Consider the following 16,207-nt stretch of genomic DNA (forward strand, 5'->3'; position numbering starts at 1 on the left):
CAAAGTATATTTCTTTGTTGGGATAAAAAATAAAAATATCAAAGAATATTTTGAATTTCTGCAAGCTAAAGCAATTACATCATTGGCAAAACAGCTGTGAAAGCCAACCATAACACTGATATAGCCGAAGAGGCTTATTTTCTTACAAGAGTAATGTATGATTTAGCTTAAGACACCCATTCATCAGGCAGTAAATTGATCAGAAAATCTATTTCTCTCTATTTCAGAGCATTATGTTTTTTTCTACTTTCAACCAGAAGATTGCATACCAATTAATTCCAAAGAAAGGATTCCAGTCTTCCTGCCTGATTCAGAATGCAAACTTTATATTCTTAAGAGATTAACATGGAAACACATTTGTACTCCCATATGAATCAGTGTTGACCTGGCAGCAAAATAAAATAAAAACTAACAGTATCCTGGAACATGTTAACAGGAGCAATGCCAGAAGATTGAGGGGAGTGATTATCCCCTCCCATGGTTTCAGAGACCCTCTCCCACAACACAAGACAGATGCTGAACTACTGGAACATTCACAGGCAATGATGAATTGAAAAGAAAAGAGATTCAGACTTGATATAAGGAGAAAAAACGATACACACACACAGGGAATAATTAGACAATGGAACAGGTTGCCTAGAGGTTGTGCAGCCTCCATCCTTGGAGGTTTAACACCTGGTCTGAATTCAGTGCTAACCCTGCTTTGAGCAAGAAGCTGGACTGCACTTCCATGCAAGAAGCTCAAAGATAACTTCTGCAGGGGGGAGGAAAAAAAAAAAAAAAAAAAAAAACACGCATGTTTGACTGAAGTTTCCATCAACTCCCAGTGCAGTGCTGCTGAACTACAGGTGATCTTGTTTTTTTCTGAATTCGGCCATTTCATTCCTTTCTACCTCTACATATGCACACGCAAATACCTATCAGCATTTGAAATTAAGTGACACAAGCAATTATACACACACACTCACAAACACACACTTGTTATTAATTCCCCCTTTGCAAGGGTTCCAGACATGCCACCACATGCCGGGCTTTTACTCCAGGCTTAATTCTGTCTTTTATGGGTTTTTTCCCCTCTTACAAATCTATTCTTACCAAAACTGGACTCAATAACATAGCATAGTGACTCATAACAGAGTCACTTTATTTCTCCATTATTGAAGGGAGTGAATGCATTGATGAACCAGTTCATCAGGCCATGTACAGTACTGTTATAAAGCAGGCCGACCAGTTAAATGCATATTAAACAGACGGAAGTCTACTAAAGTTTAAAGTCTAAAGTTTAAACTTGGAACACACTGTCAATCCATCACAGAAAGGCAAATTAAATCTGGATCTCAGATTCAATATTCATTTTTCAGTTCTAAATTATGGATTATGCTGTGAAATTGAGACAATCTGAGTCCACACAAGCTTTTATCTACTTTACAGATGATAAAAATAATTTGTGAATCAACAGCAAAGGATAAATGCCAACTTATTACCAAGTCCCTATTACAGGGTGACTGTATAATGGGGAAACTGAATAAGTACAAAGCAGTAGTCCACTTGCGCGTGCCTAACTGATGAGAGAGACTCATCAAGAAATCAGCAATATATTGTTTTATTTTACAGCATAAGATTTTTTTTCCCTGCAATACTAGGGATCAGTGCCAAATTTATCCAGGCCTATCAATATAAGAAAGCCCATATCCAATTTCTTCCATTTTCTATTGTATATGTTGAAATTGAAAAGGAGCTACTTTATTCTCATTTACAGTCAGAATAAAATTTCAGGAGTAAGTCACATGTCAAGAAAGCAGCTGACGGTAAATATCCCTAAAGCTGCAGCTAGCACCTCATTCTGACACTAATATAGTGTCAGACAGAGATGTCAGTTTTCAGCAACTAAACAACAGAATAGATTTGTGAGAAGCAGCACTGATTTGTCAGGAAGTCAGACTCATCTATCCTGTCTCACTTCTGTCTGTAGGAAACAAAAAATCCAAAATAACATATCAAAAAAACAAAAAACCACCCAAAAAACTCAATGTTACATCAGCCACAAAACAAGCACAAAGATTTGCTTCTTTCCTTAGAAGATGCTTTGCCTTTGCTAGCAAACAAACTCAGTTTTGTATCTTGTTTTCAATTTCTGCACTTCTGCGTACATGCCCGCTATTTACGGTACTCATAACCCTCATTCCATTATTTCCATAAAAACTCTTTTCTTGTCACTTTACATACCTTATCATATATCCTTGGAATATGTTCTTCACTATCACACCTACTTCTTTCCCTTCCTTATTAAGACAGTACCATCTGTGTTGCATAGTGTTGTTAATCCAGTTATCTCTTCAGCTTGGAAACTTTTAGCTGTTTTCCTATTGCACTGGTGTAACTACACTTACAGAAAACAAAAGAACAAAATATTGACTTTTGACACTCATTTTAGTTAGTTTCTTTGATCATTCTAGGCAGGGCTATCTCAGATCCAATTACACTCCAGTTCTATTTATTTGCGCCCTGTCCCCCTTCAGCCCACAGACTGTTCCACAGAAACATAAAAGTGTGGGAGGCAAAAATCCTCATTTCCAAAAAAACAAACAAAAAAGCTAAACACCCACACTTTTCATTTTTTGGATTATTAGCTGGCTTTAAGAAGCAGATACGAGATCAGTGAAACCAAAAACTGATTCTTCCATGTTACTACATGGTGTATCAGCTGGTTCGTTGGAAGAGCCAGTTAACTAAGCGACTGTTCCCCAGTGCTTGGTGTGAATTTTCTGAATTATTCACTTTAAGAAGTATTGTAAAGTGAAATATGGATAGAAAATGACCAGACCATTGCAATCTGCTACCATGTTAACACTGCACTTTGAAGACTATCGCTATGAACAGGTTTATGCAACATACACACAAGTGACCTTAGATTTGTTTTGTTTAGGGAACCTTGTAGCATTCCAGTATGAGCACTGCTAGCCCTTCCTGTCTCCCCCCCCACCCATGCCATTGGGCAGGTAATAACCTGCAAACGAGGCAATCAACAGTATTACAACACTTCAAGAAGTGAGTTTTCACTGAAATTTCTACAAAACGTCAGAGGAAAAGTACATAAGGTGCAGGTAGCCGCTTAAGTTAAGACTTAGACCAGAAAAGTCAGTAAAAAAAAAAAGTGCATTTCTATTGAAGAGTTCTTGGGGAAACATCTGTTTTCTAACTGTAGAAAGATGATCTTCCTATTTTTAGTCCAGTATTCTAAGGAAAGGATCATTTTTCTTGCTGGTGTCTTCTACAACCTTGAGATGGATTAGCACTACTGAAGGAACCACACATAAAATGCTCTACATTTTAACTACCTGCAAGTTACATTAATACTCTTATCTGGTTTGTCAATCCAGTCCAAGGTCACAAAAACTCAAATATATTTGCACTCTGCTCCCTTGAAAACTATCTTCCCTGGAAGAGTTTCTATTGTCTACCCATTGAATTCGTATCATGGTTAGATTACTTACGTCTTTATTTTCCAAATGATACAAAATTCATTTATTACCATTAGCATCATTTACTTCAAAAGTATTTTGTGCTGTTGTGAAAAACTCCAGAGAAATAGGCAAGACATCTCTCTTTCACAAGACCCCACACATACATGTGTCTACTTATTTTTTCTTTGTGATCCATTGACTGACTGCCCCAGTAATAACTCAGGCAATGAATATAGTCTGTTGTGCATTCAGCACAATTTGCTGATTCTTCATTATCTATTACTATATCCAAATACATAATATTCCTGCAAAAGTCTAAATTTCTAGCTTCCTACAAACCACAGTGACATGCTTATGCATGTCATAAATTGCCTAAGCCTACAACCTGATTAGTTATCCAGAACCATGTAAAACAGTCCTTAACTCCTACTATCTTCTGGAGTAGGATCTGCACAAGAAAAGCTTTTGTGTTGATCTATAGTATCATTTACAATTAATTGATGTATCTGAAGGTATAATCCTCCCATCATACACACTCGATGTATTTTGTCTCTCTGCATAATTACAGACACAAAAGGCTGGGCAAATCACAAGAGACCATCCTGTCCAGTCCCCAGCAGTAAGGCAGACTTCATATGCCACATACTTCAATATTGCCAATACAACAACTAACTTGAACACACAAGCTCTTTGTGGGCTGATAACATAAATCTTATTACATGGAGAGGGCTGCCTGGTATGACTACTTCAATTCAAGCCCCAAACACATTACTACTCTGGTCTTTTTGTTTACCTCTGGGAGCCAAGGCATAATGATGTTTCCCCAGCACTTATTGCAAGGGGCAAACACTGGCACAACTGCTGCCATCGCTCACAATCAGAGTGGAGCTTATTTCTCAAGACAAATGATAGTAGCTGAGACAAGAGCTATGCTGAGTTACAAGCTACACAATGTCTAAAGAAAAAAGAGTTGTTTCAGCCTCTAAGGCTCAGAATGTTAAAATCTCATTTTTCTGGGATAAAAGCTCATACAGGAAGGAATGCAGGTGGGGGCAAGTTAGCTCCATACTGAGAACAACACATAGCCTCTCAGCAGAGGGAGGAAGCAATCTCTGGAGCCCATTTGATCTGTTCTTGCCTCCATCCAAGAAGCAAAAGAGAAGACACCATAAAGCATTTTTTTTTAAATCGTCATTCATGTAAGTACGTTTGTTCTACATCTGTTATCTTTCAGGTATATGAACGCTAATTATTGGAATTAGTGTGCTATACTGCAGGGCCAAGACAAGACTCAGCTGTAAAATATAAATAGGCTGCAAGTGGCTGGCTAAAATCCAAGTGTAACACACCTGAGTTGAATGATTGAGCAGAGAGATTGACTATATGACCTTATGAATCCTTCAAGGTGCATCTTTCTACAATTCTTAGTTCCCAATTCTTATAGATATACCATCTTAAAATACCATTCTGTAAACATATCTTCAAAGTATTTAATGAGCTATAAGGAGCAAAGAAAGTTACAGGTATTTTAAAGGCACATAATACTAAGTTGCAGAAAGTGTGGTTTGATTTTGCCGTAACTTTCAAAAAATTCTAAGTCATCTAAATATTCTAATAATATTCTTTGTAGAGAAGTGCTGTTAAAACTTCTGATTATTATAAAATCGCTAGTGGCTTGAATATATTCAGAAGGCACCACCTTCCCTCTAACCCGTGTTCGGAGGTGCAATTTTTTTCCTTATTCATTTAATAAAGTAATAAAGATGGCAGCACTATCTTCTTATGAAATGTATTTATGGAAATTCTGCATCTGCACATCAAATTACTAATAGCAGATATCTCTAACCATAGAGATATATCTATTAGATATAATAGATTGCAAGATGGAGTTATGCTTTGTCAGACGTTAAATAGAGTAACTCATTTGAACATAGGGAGCATATTCTATTTAGTGAATTAGTTATCTGGTCATACATCAGCAATTTCTTAACCCTACTCTGAAAGGCAACGTAATGAAAAGCTTGCTTGGAGAAGGCAATGCATTTTCAAATACACTTTTTTCCACTTAAACTCTAGGAATACATTGTGTTTAATTAGTATCTTATTGCATTTTAACAATAACTATTCCTGAAACATTATTGTGTATAATAGACTTGAACCTATTTTTGAAAGGAACTCATACCTATATATTTTGATGAAGGGAAAGCCAGTCAATTAAAACTAACTTTAAAATTACTTGCTAGTGTTCAAAGGGAAGACAATAGAAATATAACCATCAAATTGAGGAAAAAATGTAACTGCCTGTATACTGTATGGACAGCTGCAGATCACCAATTCAGCTAAAATGCTAACAGGACAACTTATGAAGGTTCTGGAAAAATGGCTAATTTGCAGTCAGTTAAGTCTGAAAGAGATGCATTTGGCTTCCGTAAAGTTGCAGGAAAAAGTGGCCATAAAAATCATTTGAACTGAATAACACATGCTGTCTCCTTATATCCTCATTTGGGATCACTCATTCCCACCTTTCACCTAGGCTTGTTGACAGATTGCTGCAAGATAGTTAAGAAGAAACCCGTTAATGAGCTGTAGCAAGAATATATAAAGTCTCCATCTTAAATTGACACCAAGACTCCAACTTTTTGTTGACATGAGACTCTAAAATGCTGTGAAGGTACTAAATTTTAGCATTTGTGAGGATTTAAATAGGCTAATGAGTAGCTATTACAACAACTGCTCTTCCTCCCTTTGTTTACGCTCCAGAATCCTATCTAGAAGGGACAGCCTCAGCCAAACCTGGAAAACAGTTATAAGGGGATTTAATTCAGATATAGGCTGGTTTGCCCCAAGATTTTCATCACAGCTTGTCATACCAGTAACAAGATGTGGATGTAACTTGCGTAGAGACAGTCGCACACCTCTACAAACCAGAATGTGCATCCCATACAGCTGGCACCCATCACGCAGCACTAGCAAGCTCAAGGAAACTCCACATCTCCGGCACCCCTCACCCAGCTACTCAATCTTGGCACATAAAGGGCTTCTAGTGAGTACGTACTTTGGCTTACATTTACCACCTTATAAAATTACACGCTTTCTTGTACCAGCAATTTTACTAACTCTGAGGTAAGTTCTTAAGCCCATCCACAAACAGACAAGAGAAGATGAAAAGATAGTTAAATGATTACAATTAAAACAAATGTAAGAGCACACCAGCTGACTATTTTAGCTTTTCTGCATCTAGACTGTTGAAGTTTTAATCATTCTTCAAACACTGCATTAGCCAAAAGGGCATATAGCTAATGAGTACACTCCCTTTTTTCCAGAGGCTATCACTGACCTCAGAGACCAAATGCAACAGAGCAAGGAGTTTCACCTTTGCAGCAAAGTGTGTAAAACTCGCACTGTATTTCCCCAATTAGTTGGCACCTGCTGGAGAGATCCAAATTCCCCCAAGACCACCATCATCCCCTCGCATGGCCTATTTGGCTCCATCTTGCTCTGACAGCGATGAGCAGTTGTGTGGCGCTGGAGGCTGAGCCCTTGCAGGCTCCGAGTCTTTCGGCTATGGTGTTATCAGCACTATTTTGGTGTCCAACATCAAAATAAGGTACCCATGCACCCTAACACAGGCAGTACTAGCACCTACCAATACCCATGTTCAGTTATTCCAAAGGCCACTTAAAGTTCAAGACAATTATTTCTAATAAAATAAGATTTTTCATTTTTTAATATGAAGATGAATAATAAGCATTTATTAGTTCTAAAAACTGAAAAAACAAGAAGCTTGGGGTAAGTCTTATTGCAAGTCTTAATTATTTAAATATGCTGTATTTATAATGTATCTCTCTATATAGTATTTATGTATTATGCATTTCATAAGAACATAGAACATTAGCAAGATGATATGCCATGCCAACCTAATTCCCTAGGTTTTGCATATATTTTCTCATTTGAGAAAACCTAAGATAGTGGGTAGCTCAGGAGATGAGAGCTTAGAAGAAACAGCTTCTAATCTTAAATTAAATGGGCAAACAAAGAGTTCTAGGTTATAGAAGCTACTTTTTAGTGTGTGCGTGGACACAGCCCAACAGAAAAACTTAAATGCTGGTTGGACTTGAAGACTTTATTGTAGTGGTCCTAAAACATTAGCAGTCTTGAAGGTTCTGAAGCAAAATCTGAACCTTCACCTACCTATTACAACTTTCTACTCTTTAAAATAATTTTTGGAAATAAAATTATTCTAATTGAAAATATTTACATCTTTTCAGGATCACTCTGCATCTTCTAAATTAAAAAAAATAATCAGGAGATAACGTATAAAGCTTTCTACCTGTGAATCAAGGACCATTAGACAGTATTTAGTAAATGTTTAGTTCTTCACTGTGCATCATAATGTCCATAATGTATCATAAGCATATCATATATAGGCTGAGAACAGACCTACCTACTACCTATTGAATAACACACTACAGATGCAGGAACTCTCTATGCTTACTAATGCAGATACTCACGTCAGCAGAAATGCCACATACAATTAGAGCTACAGGGAAGGAAGAAGGTGCCCCTGCCTATTTCTAGTCCCAGCCAGAAGAGATTAAAGTTTCAGGCTACAGAGCCATACCAAGGGCATCCTCCCTTCCATCCCAGTTCCACTGGGTGGGGAGCAAGGATTCCTATGTTATATCTGTAATAGTAAATAAAGTAGATCTGGGACTATTCCCAGACACCCAGGCCACTGGGAAAGTGACATGCATCCTTTTATACAACTTTTTAGGCTTCATAACAGGATAGTGACAGAAAACTGCTTATTTGATCCCCGAGAATGGCCCCAAAACATTTTTGCTACTGAACTGTGAGTAAGAACTGTTTAGAAGAACACTAGGGAGTGCAAGCTTAAATCTTAGTGGGCAGCTTTCTCAGGGTTCAACAGTACAGACAAATTTCTTCTAGAGCTGAGATTTCCCTAGCACTGTTTCCTTTACTGGTACAAACATCTCAGTAGTCAACTAAAGATCAACTAACAACAAACGGTTAAAACAGTCTCAACTCCTTTCTAGGTTGCCCCAAGGGCAGAGACTTCTTTGGGATGACTTTCAGGTTGAAAAAAATGCATGTCTTCAGGATAAACAATACAGATCAGAAAACAGGATTCCTGTCCAGGTCTGGAGATTCCCACCTCAGAGATATTACTGAGAATTTGACACCTTAAGAGGCAGTGAAAAACCCCTCACTCTCTCAGAAGAGTTACCAGCACTTCACTATGGATAGATCAATAGATGGATAGTGCTCTAACCAGAGGTGAGATACAATATAAATATGAAGTATAATGTTACTCAAAAGAATCTAGCAATGAATCAGAAAAAGATATATTCAAGATTATCTCTCTCTCAATTTTCTTTTCTCTTAAAGACTTCTGTGCACAGAAAGCTATTGCTGACCATTTGGAAGCCATCTACATACAAGTAGTAACATATTTCCACGCTTCTGTCGGCCTATTTTAGGACAAAGTCCTGCCCTTCTAAGAAGCTGCATACTGCATTATCAGTGAGCAGCAGCAGAGGCAAGACTCTATAGACAAGACTCTGATTTCTGCTGCATCCAAGGCACACATTCCTGCTGACGCTGCTTCCAGTGTTACTAGGCACAGCAATTTCCTCTTTTACAGGAGGTAATTACAGGCCAGCCCAGCCAGTCTGAAACATAGTTAACTGAATCCTGGCATTTGCTGTAGTTCAGTCATAACCCCTGCTGCCAGCATACACTGCTGGAATGGGGATTCATCCAATAAAAAATTTATCGGAAATATTTCAGATGTGCCCATAACACTTTTTAAAAACAGGGCTTTTGATATGCACTCCTGAGAAGGCTTGAAGCATAGAGACTTCTTAGCAGTTGTTTCTCCACTTCTCCCCCCAGCCCCACAATTAACTGCTTGTTCTATTGAGCTTCTTTGTGCATTTTGACCAAGAAACATTGACTCTTTCTAGATTTTTTCAAATTATTTTATTTGTACATTAGCAGGAATGTATCTTGAGAAAAGGAAGAGAGAGAAGTCCCACTAGTCATTTACCTGTGCTTTAGTAAACTAAATTGTGCCTTTTCCTCTTTTATAGGAGAGGAGCACTTTAAGCAGACAACATCACTATAATGATGCATAACTTAAAGATGAATTTGAGCAGTTTCCTATTATTTCACTTTCATCATTTCTAGAAATTTTTGTTTGTCCTCTACTCCAAAGCATATGCTCATAGTTATTACTACGCTCACAGCTATTTACAAACAACAGGAGATGCTATCAATAACCAGAAGTTCCACATGATTTTTACTTAAGCCGAAAGCTTATTCAGTAATGCTACAGAGGTCTTGCAGTTAACATAAAGCTAGTATAAATCTCTGGAGATCTTAAGTACAAAAGTATGACCTGGGACAAGGCTGTTAAGATTTCCTCATTTGCCATACTAGGGCACACAACTGTTTCTTCATACATCTGTCTCAGGTATGGAGATCCATCCCACACTTCCTAAGCATCCAGAATGAATTTATTTCCACAACTATAGTGAATATTATCTCACTAGTGAGAACAGTAAACATTCGCTACTGAATAAATGAGAAACCAAGAAATAGAAGAGCTAAATGACTTACCCAGGGCCACATGAGAAAATCATGGCAGAGGAGGGAATTCAATCCACCTGCTTAAGCTGGGTCCCTAGCTAATATGTAATGAATACTGACGAAGCACTCAAGCCCCTAAAGGGAACAAGTCTAAAAGGATGAACTATTACAGAAAGCCTGAAGTCTCAGTGTTTTCACCAATGACAACTAACATTAACAGAAAAAGACCAGAAAATTAACACAAGCACACCGCAAACAAGAGCTAACTTTTGTGTCTGAAGCCTAAGGTTTTCACAACAGGAAAAAATACTAAAAACACTGGCAGGTCCTTGACTCTGGTGGCCCTCTAAGAAAATGCTGCAACTCATTCTTGATAAACTTTAAGCTTAGACCTCCTTAGAGGAGCAATATTATAAGAGTACAAGGATATAAAAAAAAGGCCAATGTAAGCATTTGTTTGCCTCAATCTTTCTCTATTGATTTTTTACAAGTTTAGCACATTTCCAGGCTTTATATTAGAGTCAAAGTCTCTATACTATCATCACACCAGAGAGTACAAACGGACTTTCAGCAAGTACTGAACAAGTAAACAGCCTGAAAAGAACACCATGATTTATTTCAAAGGCATCATTATTGCAGTGAGAGAAATATACATTTTTTTTAACCTATGGTAATATAAAAGTTTCCAGAGCAGAAAGGGGAAAAAAGACTTCAGAATGCTTTTTGCCTCTATAGAAATAATATGTTCTAGACACATTATTGACAACATACACAGGTCATGTGCTTAAAATATGTTAAACTAATATGCAATCTTCTGTTTAAGATTTAAAAATTCTTATATAAAGCTTTAGTTTTAAATGTATTTGTACATATTCTGCAAAAGACTAAACATCTTTTTGTGTTAACAGCATACTCCCAAAAAGACAATAAATGCACCTTGCAAGCACCTTTGAACCTGACCTTTAAGGCCACTGCAATCTCAGTATCTCTCATAATACTAAGAGCATCGGGGGTGGGGGGAGGGGAATTCAGGAACAGGACTTCTGAGAGTGAACAGAGCCTCTGCAAGTTAAAGTCATCAGAATAATACCCAGGCAGTATGCTGTGATATTTGCATTGTCAGCTAGTTATTACGATTTATTGGAAGAATGGGACAGACATAGCAATACAATCAAATCACACTGTGATAGCTGTAGTAACCTCATTTTGCTTTTTTCTGCCCTGAACTCTGCACAGCCATTGTTTACCTTTTCCCAAAGCACACAAGGCAAGAAAAAAAATTTCAAGGTTTGCATCCATAACTCTGCTTTTGTTGTTTTCCTTTTTTTAAAGGAAAAGGGAGTGCTTCAAGAAATCCTATCACGCTCTCGAGATGCTGCATTAGACGCATTCACAATAATGAAGCTGTTAAAGCCAGAATATATTTCTACCATTGCAACTTCCAGCCTCTCCCTGATCACAGCCAATGCAAAGTACTTCTTTTGACTCAACATGCATGTTCACTGTTCATGTTTCACCATGTATTTCTGCTTTCATCAATCAAAAAAAGCAGCATCTCAAAGCTTAATGAGGTTTAGACTCTTAATTTTACAAAATCAAAAGTTGTCCTTCACAGGTTTTCAGGTAGTCTGATTTCAGGTATTCTTACAGGTAGAGGACTTTTATTCCTAGTAGAATTAGGAAGATCCTACAATTAATCTCAGAGGTGCTAATTGTCATACTACATATAGGCAATAATCATTTATGTGGCAGTAGTATCTGCAGTCCCCCTTCATATTGCAGGTTTTCCTCATGCCCATCACTGAATGGTCATAAAAGAATCTTGTACAAGGAGAACTTAACAGAGCTGATAAGTATTTTACTTCAACAGATTCATGTTAATTGTAATTATTTTTTGATGCCCCTAACTCATTACCATCATGTCCATTATAACACATAAAGGAAACCACATCATCTTAGATATGTGAACACTATAGGGTACAGAATTGGGCCCAGGAAAGTTTTGGGAGTTATTATTTCCAGCAGCATTCTGCTATCCAGGAAGAGTCCTGGAAGCAGCTTCCACCTCAAACCCTATGGGAAAGGATCCATAAAAACACTGAAGCAAATACATCTCTCCCTTCATTCTGTAACAACCAAGGGGTTGACCACATCTACATTGGCACTCTGCCTACAATTGAGTAATTACTATACTTCTGGATATCAATAAATAACACCTACTTTTAATGGTATCAACAGCTGACTCTTACCCTCTTCCAGTGGGAGAAGGTAGCCCTAGGAGTCAAGCAGTGGAAGGACATACAAACTGAAGAACCGCTGAAGGAACCACTGCAAAAACTGAAGCCATCAAATGCGTTATCATGCAATTGCACCTCAAACGACAGTTTGATTTTAGATCACTACGTTCTGACAACAAAAATATTGTTACGTAGTAGAGATTTTTTTCATTACAATGCCAAGGATTAGATGCAGGAAAGTTGAGCTTCATCTCTCAGATGCATTTTACTATGTGAAAAAGTGTCATTAATAGCCAATTCCTTCCTTCATGGAGAACTTGGCTCTCTTGGCCATTTGGGGAGCTTTTCATTAAGAGTTTTAGAAAACAGTCAATTATAGCTATAGCACCATGGTCGCAGAGACCAGACCTGCAAAAAAAATCTATAATATCAGTCTAATACCAGCCTATACCAATAGAGATCATAAGTCTGACTACACCACTTCAGAAAGTCTCTTTAGGACTCAAAGATTCTAAAGAATATTAAGAAAAGCAGTCTCCGGAGAGATTGATGAGAAATTTAAGGAGTATTTCTGGAACCTACAGGTCAATTAAAGCTTACAGCACACACATTTTGTCTTACCAAAGGTATGTCTAATGCATATAGCCATGAGTAGAGGTGAGAGTGAGAAAGGGAGAGAGAAAAATATAAGACTTGCTCTTCCACACAAGTGTGGTTACACAGTACAACTTCTCCCAAGGGTATATGCTCATATGCATTTGGCATGAATGTAAATATATGTATAAACACATCTACATATTATTGAGCAGAAAGTGGGGATGTTTTAAATAAAAATTAAGTAAAGCTTTAATATATCATTCTAACCGCATTCTCTTTTTAGTGTTTTGAGTTTCAAACATTCACAAAGAATGTCAACTCTTCATTTCAGCAACTGTTTTCTGATTTTTCCACTGACTATATAGATACACACACACATACTATTCTGAGCATGAAGTTGTGGTAGGGTTTTTTACTACTAAGCAGGGTTTTATTTTTTAATGCAAGTATAAAGATTGCCCATTAAGGACAAAGCTACATTTCTTGTCTAGGACAGCATCTTTTCATAAGAGAGGCTATATTCAGCTTCCTATGTAAATATAGTTTTTCTTCACGGGAAAGAAGTGTCACTCCTTCCATCCATAAGCCCCCAAGCATTCACACTCTGGCAGCAGACCAGCTTTTTCTCAAGGTGATGCACTGCAGCTTTTAGATCCTTCTAGAGCAACCAATTTTCACATGCTAGTATAAACACTCTCTGAAAAGTGCTTACAAAATTTAACCTTTCAGTAAAATCCTAAGTCACATCCACAACCTCTCACCTGTTACTGTGTATCAGCAGTAGAACACGCACACACTGCAGTCACTCAATTTGGGATGAACACTTAAAAAAAAATCTGACTACAGCAGGCTCCAGGTGTTGCCAATTGCTGCGTGGGCAGAGCAAGACTACTCAATTTCACAGTAAGAACATAAAATACAGTACATTACCTTGCCAGGACATCAGAGTGGCACAGGTTACTGTTCTACTTCCATGATCAGCAGATGATTAAAGAGCATTTTCTCATTAAAGTCTCTTACAAGGGATCACCATTATCCAACTCTTCATTTACTCATTAAGCTACAGCTAACTTTTTACTTCTGTAATTGAAATTTGTTACAAGCTCTTTATTTCGAAAATGCTTTTGTAAGAAAAGGGCTTTACCACCTGCAAATAAAGATATTGTTTTCATTTAAGAGACCTTGAATCTAAAGCTGTATAATTACAGTATGATTTGTTTTTAAAACAGACCTAGGAGTCACTAGAAACCCTGACCAAAAAACAAACCAAGATGAAAACTCAAACGGCAAAAGCTCAGCACAGCAAGCCAAAACCCTTTCTTTAGTTGCTTGCAACCAACAGAATTGGTGTCAAAAAGTACTACTGAAGCAAAAGGTCTCCAACATAGGACAGAGATAATTAAACTTCTGAAATAAATGTCATTCTGTCTACCAAAAATCATATTAAGAAATACAACTGAGGTTACAGGCCTGGGACAGAGAATAACATTAAATTGGACAAGTAGATCCAGGCCACTGCTACGAGCTGAAGACCATCCTTTTTCTCCAGAACTGTAGGAGTACAGTGAGGCTAATTTAGCACTATGCTTTTGTGCATGATCACAACTTCTAAAATTCACAAGTTTGATCAAGATACAGGTATAACAAACAAAAACACACACATACACTCCTCATAAGTTATTTGCCTTTGGCTGCAGGTAGCTTCTTCTCTCATAGTATTGAGAGACTATCAAAATATCATATTAATATCTTTTTCTATATATAAGGAAATCAGATTAAATACAGTTGAGAAAGTCTAAGACCCTAAAAAAACCCATCAACTTAAAGGTACTATTTATTATAGGAATGCTATCATTTTTTAAAACGCAACTGCAGTGAAAAGCCATTGAGGGAAAGCCAATGGAACTCTTTCAGTTTAAAGAAAGTTGAAACACTAATTAAGCTAAAAAAATTTGAATTTTTCCAGCAAGAAAATGCTTCAGGATTTGTCAAAATTAGCTTAAAATAATCACATATGTAACGAGTAGCAAGGGTAGAAGTCCTTTTGAGTTAATCTGAAGTACATTTTTTCTACTATACACATGAATGAAGCCATTTATGGCTAAAGTGGTTAAGTAAATCAGATCATTTACATAGCTCTTTTTGCATTAAAACATTAATATCTTAGTCTTGCACTTATTTACCCACCATGTCATCTTTTACTGTATTCACATTGCATTTAGTTTTCCAAATGAATGCATTCTGTAAGCATACAATTATCTGTAAGTGCAAGGACCAGGAAAGCAGAGAAATTGCTGAGGACAGCAATTTTAACACTTTCCTCAAACTGTATACCTATAATACTAACTGTTTCATTGTGAATTTCAAACTCCTGCCAATAGGACTGCTTAAGTATCAATGATGGGTGTCCATAAGGGTCTTCAAAACAGTAGTTTTAAGCCAATGACTGGATATATTACAACAGTTTGCTCTATGGGAAGAGGGCTAAGGATTGGGTAACACTCAGGAATAGACTGAGAAGGGATTGCAGCATTAAACATCAGACAAGAGTGCCGAAAAGTCTGCAGCGTGTCTTTATAGAAAGACTCAAAACACTGTTGAATAGTGAGGAAAAATAGTAATGCTGTGCCTATTTTTAAATAATGCTGCTAACAAAGAGCCCAGAATTTACAGCCTGGTGAGATTCATTTTATTAATGAGTAAACGGATGGAGAATCTAATTAAAAATAGAAGAGCAGAACAGTTGGATAAATACAACTTGATAGGCTCAAGCCAGCATGCCAGGAAAAAAGTCTTGCTCCTTTAGTCCAATAGAGTCATTATTTTAGCACATACATATAAAGGGGGGAGGAGAGGAGAAGTAGATGAAGGTAGGTTTAATTAACTCCCAGTTTTCAAAATATTAGATTTTTCCTAAATGAGTTTTTTTGGAATAAATACACATAAGGATATTAATTATTTAGCTTTATGTCACCAGCTGCATACTAGGTAGTTTTCCAAGGGACAAATATCTTGATTTAGAAACTAATTAAGCAATCAGAAATAAAATGTAAAAGTTACTTCTCAAAACCACCAGAACCATTTTTAAGCAGAAAAGCTCAAGGGTCTATGCAGTTAATGATTCGGAAGGGGCAATAGCTAACAAATAGATGACATTCCACAGCAACATTCTATTGTTTCTGTTACAAAACACTACAGTGATCCAAAAGAAACTCAAGATAGCATCTCATGCTTGCACAAGGATACTGAGCAACATGATGGCAGATAAAAATTCCTGTTCTGAAGAGCTTGAGAATG

General features: G+C 37.1%; 1 protein-coding gene across 14 annotated transcripts in view; it reads right to left on the reverse strand.

Moving 5' to 3' along the window:
• The window catches only part of CDH12 (cadherin 12), a 646,759-nt gene that overhangs the window by 409,830 nt on the left and 220,722 nt on the right, over positions 1–16,207 (reverse strand). For 3 of the 14 annotated variants that reach the window (XM_068931490.1, XM_068931494.1, XM_068931493.1), the window contains exon 1: positions 10,107–10,222. The exons of 6 other annotated variants lie outside the window; for them this stretch is intronic. The gene's annotated coding sequence lies outside the window, so the exon portion shown is untranslated. Of the gene's footprint in view, positions 1–2,226; positions 2,685–10,106; positions 10,361–12,296; positions 12,405–16,207 lie in introns of those variants that run through there. 5 more of the 14 variants (XM_068931492.1, XM_068931484.1, XM_068931486.1 and 2 more) reach the window with 4 other exon arrangements.

This window comes from Struthio camelus, chromosome 2 (genome assembly GCF_040807025.1).
Source record: "Struthio camelus isolate bStrCam1 chromosome 2, bStrCam1.hap1, whole genome shotgun sequence".
Classification (NCBI taxonomy): domain Eukaryota; kingdom Metazoa; phylum Chordata; class Aves; order Struthioniformes; family Struthionidae; genus Struthio; species Struthio camelus.